Here is an 11,826-nt window from a genome sequence, read left to right as displayed (position 1 = left end):
TTAAATATATTTCTTAAGCATTGAAGTAATTCAATAAGAAAGTAAAAGAATATCTAAATTCTTACAACTTCAGATTTTGAACATAAATTTGAATTACATGTACATGGTATCAGAGCTAGATTGATTGAACCTAAGGCATTCAAATTTGAGAAGTTCAAATCGAGGATATAAACATCACATTTCCCATGGCTAATGCTATCAGATTTGAGGATAGACTTGAAAGAGGTGATAATTTCTCAGCATGAAAATTCAGAATTAAGATGATTCTAAAAGAGAATAAAGTTGAATCATTTGTAAGAGTTGAATCTAAAGAAATAGAGAATGAACCTGACAAATTGACATGGATTGAGGGAAATGAAAAAAGCCATGAAGATCATAATTGATGGAGTGAGAAATCATATTATGCCAATAATAACAAAGCATGAGACTGCCTACCATATGTTCAAAGCACTCGAAAGTGCATTCGAGATAAACAATGCAAGTAGAACCTTGGCTCTAAAAGGGAAATAAATCATATAAGTATGAACAAAGGAGAGTCAATCAATGCATACTTTATGCGGATATTAGCCTTAAGGGATGAATTGGCAACACTTGGATATGAGATCTAAAGCAAAGAGTTAACAGTCATTGCTCTAGATGGGTTGCCTAGTACGTGGGAAACATTTGTCCAAGGCATTAATTGCAAGGGCTAAATATCTGAAATTTGAAAGGCTAAGAGCAGATTGTCTTCAAGAGGAGTCAAGGTTAAATAAGAAGGGGATCAAGCAAAAGAACATAGATGAAGATCTCCATGTTCTAAATACAAACTCCAACAAGAAAAGAAAGAAGAAACATTTCAAGAAGAGAAAGAATCGACGTGAGAAAGGGTCATCTAAGAAAGGCATCTCCCACATTCAGTGCTTTAGGTGTGATCAATATGGACACTATGCAAAAAAATATTCAGATAGAATCAAACAACAAGCTACATTTGCAAAAGTGAAAAGGGAAGAACATGATTCCAAGAAGCATGTATTTTACTCTTCCCTCTCTAGCCACGTATCCAATAAATCTAACACCTGGATCATTGATAGTGGGTCTTCAAGACACATCACTGGGTATAGAGAATTATTGGATTCCATGTTAGAAGATATTGATGAAGAAGTAACCATTGGTGATGACTCTGCACATCCAATGAAAGGTGTCGGTACCTGCACCATTAAGCTAAAGACAAGCATGTCCCTCCAACTCACCAGAGTCTTATTCATTCCCGACATCAAGAGGAACTTAATCTCTATATTTGCACTTGAAGATGACGGGTACAAAATAAACTTTATGAATGGTAAAGTTCTAGCATGGCCACAAAACTCTTCCATCAAGAAGGTTATAACCATAGGGCATAGTAAAGTCTATTTGTATGAGGTATGTACAGAATCTAACCTAGCCCTACTTCATGAGATTACAGATTCTAATCTAATTTGGCATAGAATATTAGGTAATTTAAACTTTCATGCTTTATGTTCAATGGAAAAATTAGTAATTCATTTGCCTAAGTTAAAACAATACCATTCTGGTACATGTAAGGGGTGTGCCCTAGGCAAAAATACTAAGAGTTCCTTTCAAAATAGTTCTAGGAAAAACAAGCAATGTTTTATAACTAGTTCACTCTGACCTATGTGGGCCAATGTATGTACCATCATTAGGAGGGTTCCTTTATTATGTAATATTCATTGATGACTTCTACAGGAAGACCCAAATCTACTTTATTAAATGTAAAGAGCCTGAATCCTCAAGAGATTTAAGGAATTCAAATCTCTCTCTGAAAACTCTTCCAGAAAGAAAATAAAAATCCTAAGGACTGATAATGGGAGGGAATATACCTTAGACATTTTAGGGAATTTTGTAAAGAAGCTGGTATTAAGGGGGAGTTCACTATTCCTTACAACCCCCAACAATATGGGGTTGTTGAGAGGAAAAATAGAACCATTGTAGAAGCAGCCAAAGCCATGCTTCTTGATCAAAACTTAGAAACTCATCTTTAAGCAGAGGCCTCCAACACTATTGTATACATACAAAATAGATGTCCTCACTCTCACATTGAAGAGAAAACTCCTGAAGAAGTTTTCACTTGGATAAAGCTTGATATCACTCACTTTAGGATATCTGGATGCCCTATTTACTTTCATATACCTAAAGAGAAAAGAACAAAACTAGAAGCCTTTGGAAGAAAATGAATCTTTGTTGGATATAGTGAAACCTCTAAAGCCTACAAAATATTTGTGCCTAGACATAGAAATATTGAACTTAGTAGAGATGTAATATTTGAAGAAGACATAGCCTTCAAAAGGGCTAAATACTCTATTGAGTCATAAATCTATGCTCCATATTCAAACCTAGAAGAGGATCCCACTCTTGAGATTCAGAGGGAGTGTTTAGAAGAAAATGAAGTACAAATTCCTCCCAAAGAAATCCCTAAGAAAGAACCTCTATAGGCTCACAAAACAATGGAAGATGCAAGGGACTTTGCAGCTCCTTCAGGAACTTTAGAGAAAGTAAGAGGCCTCGAAGATTTAATAGTTATGTAGCCCTAATGAATGATCTCTCCAAATCAAAACCCACTAATGTATCAGAAGCTCTTAAACATCAAGTTTGGAAAGATGCCATGTTTGAGGAATATAAATCCATCTTAAACAATGATGTTTGGGAAATTGTTCCTAGGCCAAAAGGAAAATCTGTTGTTTCATCCAAGTGGCTATTCAAAATCAAACATGCTACAGATGGTAGCATAGAGAAACATAAATCAAGATTTGTAGCCAGGGGGTTCTCACAGAAAGAGGGAATAGACTATGATGAGACATTTGCTCCAGTTGCTAGATACACCTCAGTCAGAGCAATACTGGCCATTGCAGAAACTAAAGGTTGGAAAGTCCATAAGATGGATGTAAAAACTGCTTTTCTGAATGGGAAAATTGAGGAGGAAGTCTACTTAGAACAACTAAAAGGGTTTGAGATCCACAATGCAGAATCACATGTGTGCAGATTAAAGAAAGCCCTATATGGACTCAAACAAGCCCCCACGACTTAGTATGAAAGAGTTGACAACCATCTCATGGGATTGGGATTCTCAAAGAATGATGTAGATCCAAATTTATACTTCAAAGAAGTCAAAGGTGATATGTTGATACTGATCTTGTATGTTGATGATATTTTAATTACAAGAGAAGATCACCTTATTGGCCAATGTAAGAAAAACCCTGAGAAGGAGTTTGATATGAAGGATTTAGGCCTTCTACATTACTTCCTTGGATTGGAATTTTGGAAAAACACTGACATTATTGTACTTAATCAAGGAAAGTACGCCTTAGACATATTGAAGAGATTTGGTATGATGAACTACAAACCCATGACTTCTATGCAAACAAATCTTCACAAACTAAAGAAGGTAGCAACAGACTCCCCATTGGTAGATCCTACTCTCTATAGACAGATGATTGGATCGTTGATGTACATGGTCAATACTAGACCTGATAATTGTTATCCAGTAGATGCCTTGAGCCAGTTCATGTGTGAACCTAAGGAGATACATCTTATGGTTGTGAAACATATTATGAGATACCTTCAAGGTACTCTTAATTATGGCCTCAAGTATGAGAAAGTTTATTTGGATCTTCATGGTTTCACTGATTCAGATTGGGCTAGAAGTGTGACTGACAGGAAAAGCACCTCAGGGTGCTACTTCAGTTTGGATTCAGCCATGATATCTTGGATTAGCAGGAAACAATCATCAGTAGCTCAGAGTTCTACAAAGGCCAAATATATCACAACCTCCATGGCTACAAGATAAGAAGTATGGCTCCAGAAACTTCTTGTGGGATTATTTGGTGAGCCACTAAAACCTACTATAATTCATTGTGATAATCAGAGTTGTATAAAACTCTCTGTGAATCCTATATTTTATGATAGATCCAAACACATAGAGATTCCTTATCACTATGTGAAAGATATGGTGAATAGGAATGTAATTCATTTACAAAATATTAGTATACGAGACTAGACAATAGACATACTTACCAAACCTCTATCCAGAGTGAAAGTTGAACACTTCAAGAAAGGTCTTGGTATGATTGAGTAGTAATTTTTTTTGTAATTTGTACTATTATATGAGATGTTTAATGTGTAAACTTATTTTGTTGTGTTATGACTTTATGGGCTCCACCCCTTATGTACATTTCTAAAAGGTGATTATCTTTTAGACAATGAACACTTGTATTAAACATTATAAGTTGACGATCTTGTAATGTTGATATCACACTAACTTGATATCATCTTGACTCATGGATGTGCCATGATATGTTATGGTAGACATTATGTGATGTAATGTCAGCGCACATACTATAACTTGGATATAAGGGAATTCAACATTCTCAAGTATTTTATATCGAAGGTATCGCATGTTATGTGATACTGATATCACGTGTTATGTAATATCTATATCATGAGATGATGTGATATATTCCTGTGTCACTTGTTATGTGAGAAATCATATCACGAGCATATGTGATATGATCCTTTGTATTAAAAGGTCATGTAATACATTCTATTATGAGAAATTTGATGCTTATTTCAATGTTAACATAGGTCTCCATTTATCTTCCCTAGCTAAGAGGGAGTGTTGAAACTAAGTAGCTTCGGTAATATAAATGATTGAATGAGAGACTTCATTTATCTCTCATTCAATCATCTACCTTATCGATGCAACTACAAGATAATGGTAGACTTCATGATAGAGTGAATAAACTTGTTATAATCATCTTTATATGCATTTCATATTCCAAGCATCAGATTGCACATTTCAACACTTGGACATCATTACAAATCTGTCATCGACTGTGCTATGACCATATTTCTTATGTTGTGGTGTGATTATAATTAAGCAGATTGGATTTATGTTATGTGTCATAATTATCATATGATAAATATGATAGTTATTGTATTAAACTTGCTCTTGCTTTAATACCGATCTGTTATTGATCTACATTATAATCGTATTGCACTTGTATCATACGATTTGTTATCGGTTATCATAATATTAAAATAGCATTCGAAACATATCAATTTGTTATCGGTTAATATAACAATTAAATAGCATTTGATTTGAACTGATAGTTATTGGTAAACACCTTAATGAATTAGGGCTTGTGAACCGGTCAAGGCATGCCTTGATTTGTTGTTGAGAGGTTTTGAATTCTTTGAACCTCACAAAACCTCAATAAGGTTCAAAAGTCATAAAAATATCTAACAATATAGCATGAGGTGAGGCATAGTAAGAAATTTGAAAATGTAGTTGAGTTTCATGTTTATGAATTTGTTAAAGGTCCAATAGTGGCATAAAGGGGCCAACTTCCCATATCAAAGTAAGAAATAGATGAACAACTCTAATTTTTTAGGGGAAATATAAAATTCTCAAACTTAAATATTCTAATACAAGAAGAAGAGAATTCACAATGTCAACATCTTAAATATCTTTTAAACTCACCAAACATATTTCATGGTTTAAATGGGGTATAAAGTGATAATAAGTGAAGGCAAGAATTAGAAATGCTATGAGACTCACAAGTCATAGGTTGTAGACCCCTAGGATGAGGTCTCAAGGTCGTTATTTTTCTTACTATCCTAATTCTTAAGGCATTTATTTCTCTCATTCCATTCTCTCTTCTTTTTAATTCTGCATGTCCCTCCCTAGATTGTAGAGCCTCAAATAGGCTTGGGACATACTATCCAAGACCCTAAGGTACCTAGTTCTATCACCTTCCCTCCCCTTGTAACCCTTTCCTTCCTTTTCCTAACTCCCTTCTCCCCTCCTCTTTGATCTTGATTCTAATTCCCATTCTAGATTCACATCTTGACACATCCACAGAACATAACTAAGGCTTAGAGATCCTTATTGCTTCATCCCTCTTAGACTTAAAATTCAAGAAAAGTATCATCTCAATTCCAAAGACCTCCTTAAAGCACCATTTCAGGTCAAGCTTTCTCCCATTCTAAGATGATCCATCTACTTGAATGGATGCTCCTCCTAGGTATAAATGTACATTTTATAAGGGAATTCCCCATTCATTAGCACACCGCTAGCTATTTTACCATCAATGTGGATGATATTTAAATATCATAGAGGAGATTGGCTCCATAAATTGTAGGTTAATACAATATCCTAGACAATAATTTTATATGCAATCGAAGGAGGATGAATTACCATAAAGCATGGTCAATATTTTGTTGTGTTGTTGAAGTCTTTTTAGGTTTAATATGAATTTTCACACTCTACTCCTCTAATCATGGTTTTTTCAAAGTATCTCTTATCTTAAGAGCTCTTAAAACTAGGAAACTATAAGGATTATAAAGGCATCATTTTCATATGAATTGGGGGTATGGTTGAATGGAAATAAGTTGAGAAGAGTATAAATAGAATCAAATTGTGATCCTAAATAATTTAGTAGTTACCCAAGGATCCAAGGAAGGAACATAGCTATAAAATGTTTGGTTAGGTTATTTTTTGAATAATATTTAGCTCCACTTGGTATAAATGTTAATATTTATTGGGTACTATATGCAACAAAGAATAAGTGGAGTGATGATAATGAGGGATAAATGTTCAAGTCAATAAGAATGATAAATTTTAGAAGTGCAACAACCCACCAAATAACCCTAGAGAATATGAGAAAAATGCACATAGAACACATAAAACATTTTTTTAATTAATCAAGTATGAACATACATAACATATATAAAGATAATGCTTAACACAAGATTATGTCAAGCTATCGATAATTGACAAAACACATGTAGATGGCTAAATGATTGAAACTTCAAACAAACAAGGGGGGAGGTCTCATAAGAAGAAGAAAAAATTCATTTAGGTATATTAGATCACGCAAGTATTGCAAATATGTGTTCTTATTGTTATTGATGTCAAATTTTGTTGATCAGGATGAACAACTTGGTTACAGTCTTTGGTCTGGATGTGTTCTGGTATAGCACAGTTACATTGGAGTAGCAATATGATCATGTAGATATGTGGAATCTATTTGTGGTTGTAATAGGAGGCTTACAATAATGTATCATGATGTTTCTAAATCTTTAGCATTGGTTTCTTGGATCCATAATTGGTGTTTAGGGAAGTGTGGTTATTTTGGTGTCGGTGTACAAGAATGTGTTGCATTCCCATACCTACTAGTATTTTGGTAATGCAATTATTTAGTGTTTGTAGTGTTTTATGATTCTATCTTGGGAATTTGTAAATACTCTTACTGGTATGCATTGAAGGTTGTGTATTAAAGTTATGGTAGTGCGCTTTGACAATTTTATCTTTTGCACCTAACCTATCATATTTTGGTTCATGTGAGTGCATGTGGATCTATGAGCGATGATTTGGGATGGATTGGAAGGTGTACCAACTTGGTGGGAAGCCTCACACATCTTATTTTACCTTAGGAATTGCATTGGAAGTTGTTTTTAGACTAATAGTCACGAATTTACATATTACACCTAATTAGGTTGACCTATTTGGTGTCCTTGAGGTTGTGATTGGTATATAAAGGATTAAATCATTGTGAAAACATAAAAAAAAAGTAGTGCATGTTGTTTGAGGTATATGTGAAGTAGTACAATGGTATAAAAGTGTTACAAAGCAATGATGAAGACATTTTTTTATATGTTTTAAATTGTGAACTATGATTACCATTTTAGTGGTTGTGGTTCCTTACAACTCAATTCTATTGATGTATCCTTATCTGATGTATTGTATCTTTCCCTGAAGAAGTGGTTTTTAGTTTTTGCAAGTCCTATTTGTATTTTTTCTTAAGGTTGTGCATCTTACCTTTACAATTAATCTATAGTGGCATTGAGCTCCTTGGCCTCCAACCTAAAAATTGTAATCAGTTTATCACTTAGTGAGATACTTCCCATTGTGGATTTTCCCAATGTGGGTTTTCCACTAAAAATCTTAGTATTCTTGAGTGGTTGGTTTTGCATTTTTAGTCTTTTACTTTCATGCTTAAAGAGTATGGAATGAAAGATAAGTAGAAATATTAATTCTAATTAATATTTTATATTTGTTGATTCACTTCCCCTCTCAACATTTGGTGGCGTTCAACAATCAGTATATGAACAAGGTTCCTAAATTAATAGCATAACAGTTGAAGTAGATCTAGGTTTTTGAACACTATGTTTGATTCTAATTTGGATGCTATGAAACAAAATTAATAAGACATTGATGTTGTGGTAGACATGGATGGAGAATTGAGGCATTCTCTAGCAGATCTAGATGAAAGTAGAAACAAGTGCAAGAAAATAGAAGATCACCTATCTAAGAAAGATACTTGATGAAGGGAGAAAGGCTATTGATGATCTTGAAAAAAAAGCTACATGAAAAATCTGAAGAATATATCAAACTTGAAGAAGAAGTGAATATTCTGAGGAAGGAGCTAAAAGAGGCAAAAGAACAAATTGACAAAGCTCAGAAGCTTAAAGGTGGCAATGAAGTGCTTGATGTGATGCTCAATGATCAGAAGAAAATAAAAAGTTGTACTTGTATTTGAAAATTTTGAAAGTTTTAAAAATTTTAGTAAAGGAGACAAAGGAAAGGAAAAGGTCAAGAATGAATTGAAGGAGTCTTATAATTGAATTGAGTTTATTGTTCAATCACGGTTAAGGCTATTTTTTAGGTTAGGGTTAAATTTGGTTTATGGTTAGTATTTAACTGGTATAGTGTTAATATAATGATACAATTTGGATACAATTTGGTTTTGAGCCAAATTGTCAAAATTAAAGATAATGTAGTATAGATATCAATTGAAACTATTTTATTGGCATCTAGTTTTCTATATTTAAATTTTGATGAATATTTTAATTATGAAATGTTGGATTATTTTTAAATATCTTTGTTTTTATTTTATGTTTATATATCTATCTAAAACTTATAATTTTAATGAGGATATATTTTATTTTATATGATGTTTATTCAATTTCTTAAGTTTATAATTAATACTAATATTTGGACATGTGAATGGTTGTAAAAATTTAAGTTAAAAAATAAAAGTTAACATTAACATGGTCACACTCCACCCTTGTTGCCTTTGTAGAATGTCGATAGTTAGGGTTAAATTTGGTGCAAGGTTACAGTTGTGATTTAAAATTTTGTTTTGGTTTTTTGTTGGTGTTTACTTTGGTTTAGTCTTAAGGTTTAGCATTCAATTTGATTTAGAATAAAATACTAAATTATGTTTATCATTTATATAATATTATAGTATTAAAATGTTTTAATTTATGTAATTTAAGTTAATTTAATTTATTTTAATTTATTTGATTTAATTATTGAGTTGAACTAAATTATATTATTTAATTAATTTGATTTGATTAAAATTAAGTTATTATAAAAAGTATATTAATAATTTTATTTAGTTTAATTTAAGGTATAAAAGGTTATACTTATTATGATATTTTATAATTCAATTTGGTAGAATATTCAATTAGTTTTAAGATTAGGGTATAATTTAGTTTGGGGTTAGCATTCAATATTTGGAATAGGATTTAATTTATTTTATAGTGTTAGTTTTAGGATTTATAATTTGTTTAAGGGTTAGAATTACATTTGGTTGAGAGTTAGAGTAGGGATCCATTTTGTTTTAAGGTTAGGGTTATGGTTTGATATAGTTTAGGGTTGTGATTAAGGTTAAGGTTTAATTTATTTAGTGTTGGTGTTTAATTTGGTTTAATGTTCAATTAAGACTATGGTTCAAATTGAGTTTGTTTCCAATATTAAAGTTATGATTTGATATAAAATTATGAATATGGTTTAAATTAAAATACTAATTCTAACTTAATAAATATCGGGGTTGAATCTAGAGTAAGAAAAATATTTATTATATTACTATTACAAAATAAAATAATTATTCAATAAAAAATATTAATAAAATATTTTAAATAAAAAATTAAATAACTAATTATTCACTTGTAATTTAAAGATAAATATTTAATAAATAAGAATAAAAAATTAAAAAAATATTTATTATCATAATCTAACATTATAAATGTAATAACTAATACAATGATTTAAATAAAATTAAAAAAATATTAAAATATTAAGATTGAGAATTTATAAAGCTAAAAGATTAAATACTTTTACAATTATTTTAAGTTTATGAAAAGACAATTAATACTAATATTTTATTGATATTTTAATGAAAATTGGGTGCAACCAATTGCAATAGTACTAGCCTAATGACAAGTGCTAAAAAATTGCCTAAAAAAACTCATGTAGAAAGTGGATCCGAGGAAATCTGTAATAAAATGCAAATTATTTGAACCAATTAGTTTGAAGAAAACTAGAAAATCCATGTAAAGTCATCTGCATAAAGAAAGATGGCATGTTAGAAATATTATCCATTAAAATTAAAATTAACTAGCGATTGCACCTTGGTGCCGAAATGATGTGAAAGGTCAATATAAAATAAAATGGTCTATTTTTCATATACATTTGTTTGGTGCATGAGATTAATTGATAAGACATTTAAAAAATGATGATGTCTACTTATAAGGATTCAAACACAATTGAAATAAAACCTCTGAATAAGAATTATATTTTTATATACTATAAATTTTTAAATATATTCTTAATAGTTAAATATGTTTATTTATAATAATTTATATTATATAAAATATATATTAATTTGTATTTCACATTTTGAACTAAATATGGTTGGGGAATTATTAAAAAACATGTGCATAATAGAACAATAAATAAATTATTTTCAAGGATATACATTCAATTTCAAGCTTTTCAATTTAATCATTAAATATATTATTAATATAATTTTAATAATATACATTCAATTTCAAGTTATTTATATATATATACTCTCATATACATATATTTTACTGACAAGAAAAATAACATTTCAAATTTTGAGTAAATATGAATCTTCACTTGTAAAGAACAAATTAGATCTACTTTAATGAATATTGTTAAACAATATAAATAACAAAAAAAAAATGTTATTTTTATTATCATTTAAAAAATTATAAAAAATAATTATACATATACTAATAAAATAATACATATACTTTAATTTATTTACTATCAATAAATTTAATTAAAAAATATAATATAAATTAAAATTGTATAAATTGTTGGCATTTAGCATAACTGATGCAGATGAGATGATGCAGGTAAAGCAGTTTAAGGATGATGATTGAACCGGTAGAGGACAAAAGACTGGGATTTTGTGTTTAGATGACATGATCAATTAATTATGTTCTCATTGATGGTAATTGACGTGAACTGATGTTTGTTGATGATTACTGATGTTTTCTAATGTTTTGGTTTGTCATCTAAGTGATTTGGTCTACCAGAGACAGGGTTTATTGGCAAAGAACAAAAGACTGTGAAATAGGACTTTAACCGATAAAGCATCTTGTGGTGACTACCGGATGGCATGTATCAAATTTTTGATGAAGTTTTGCTAAGCTTTTAGTAGGGTTTAAGGATCAGTGAAGAAAACATCAAATGGGTAAAGATTTTTGATATGTCGGTGACTGACATCAAGTCTACATGAAAGAGGTAACATGACAAAATGCCTGTGAAAGATTTGAATGTTGTTTTGGCACGATTTAAGGAGGAATTTCTTGGGAAACAATGAAACACTTAGTGGAGTGTTTTGAGGTTTTGACTTTGGTACAAATCCGATTTTTGTGATGGGTTTCAATCAATCAATAGTTGATATTGCATTGTAATTTGATGTAATGATCTGTATATTGATCAGACATGATCCTTAATAATTTGTATTGTAATTT

Source organism: Cryptomeria japonica, chromosome 5 (genome assembly GCF_030272615.1).
Source record: "Cryptomeria japonica chromosome 5, Sugi_1.0, whole genome shotgun sequence".
Classification (NCBI taxonomy): Eukaryota; Viridiplantae; Streptophyta; class Pinopsida; order Cupressales; family Cupressaceae; genus Cryptomeria; species Cryptomeria japonica.
Note: the sequence above shows the minus strand (reverse complement) of the source record.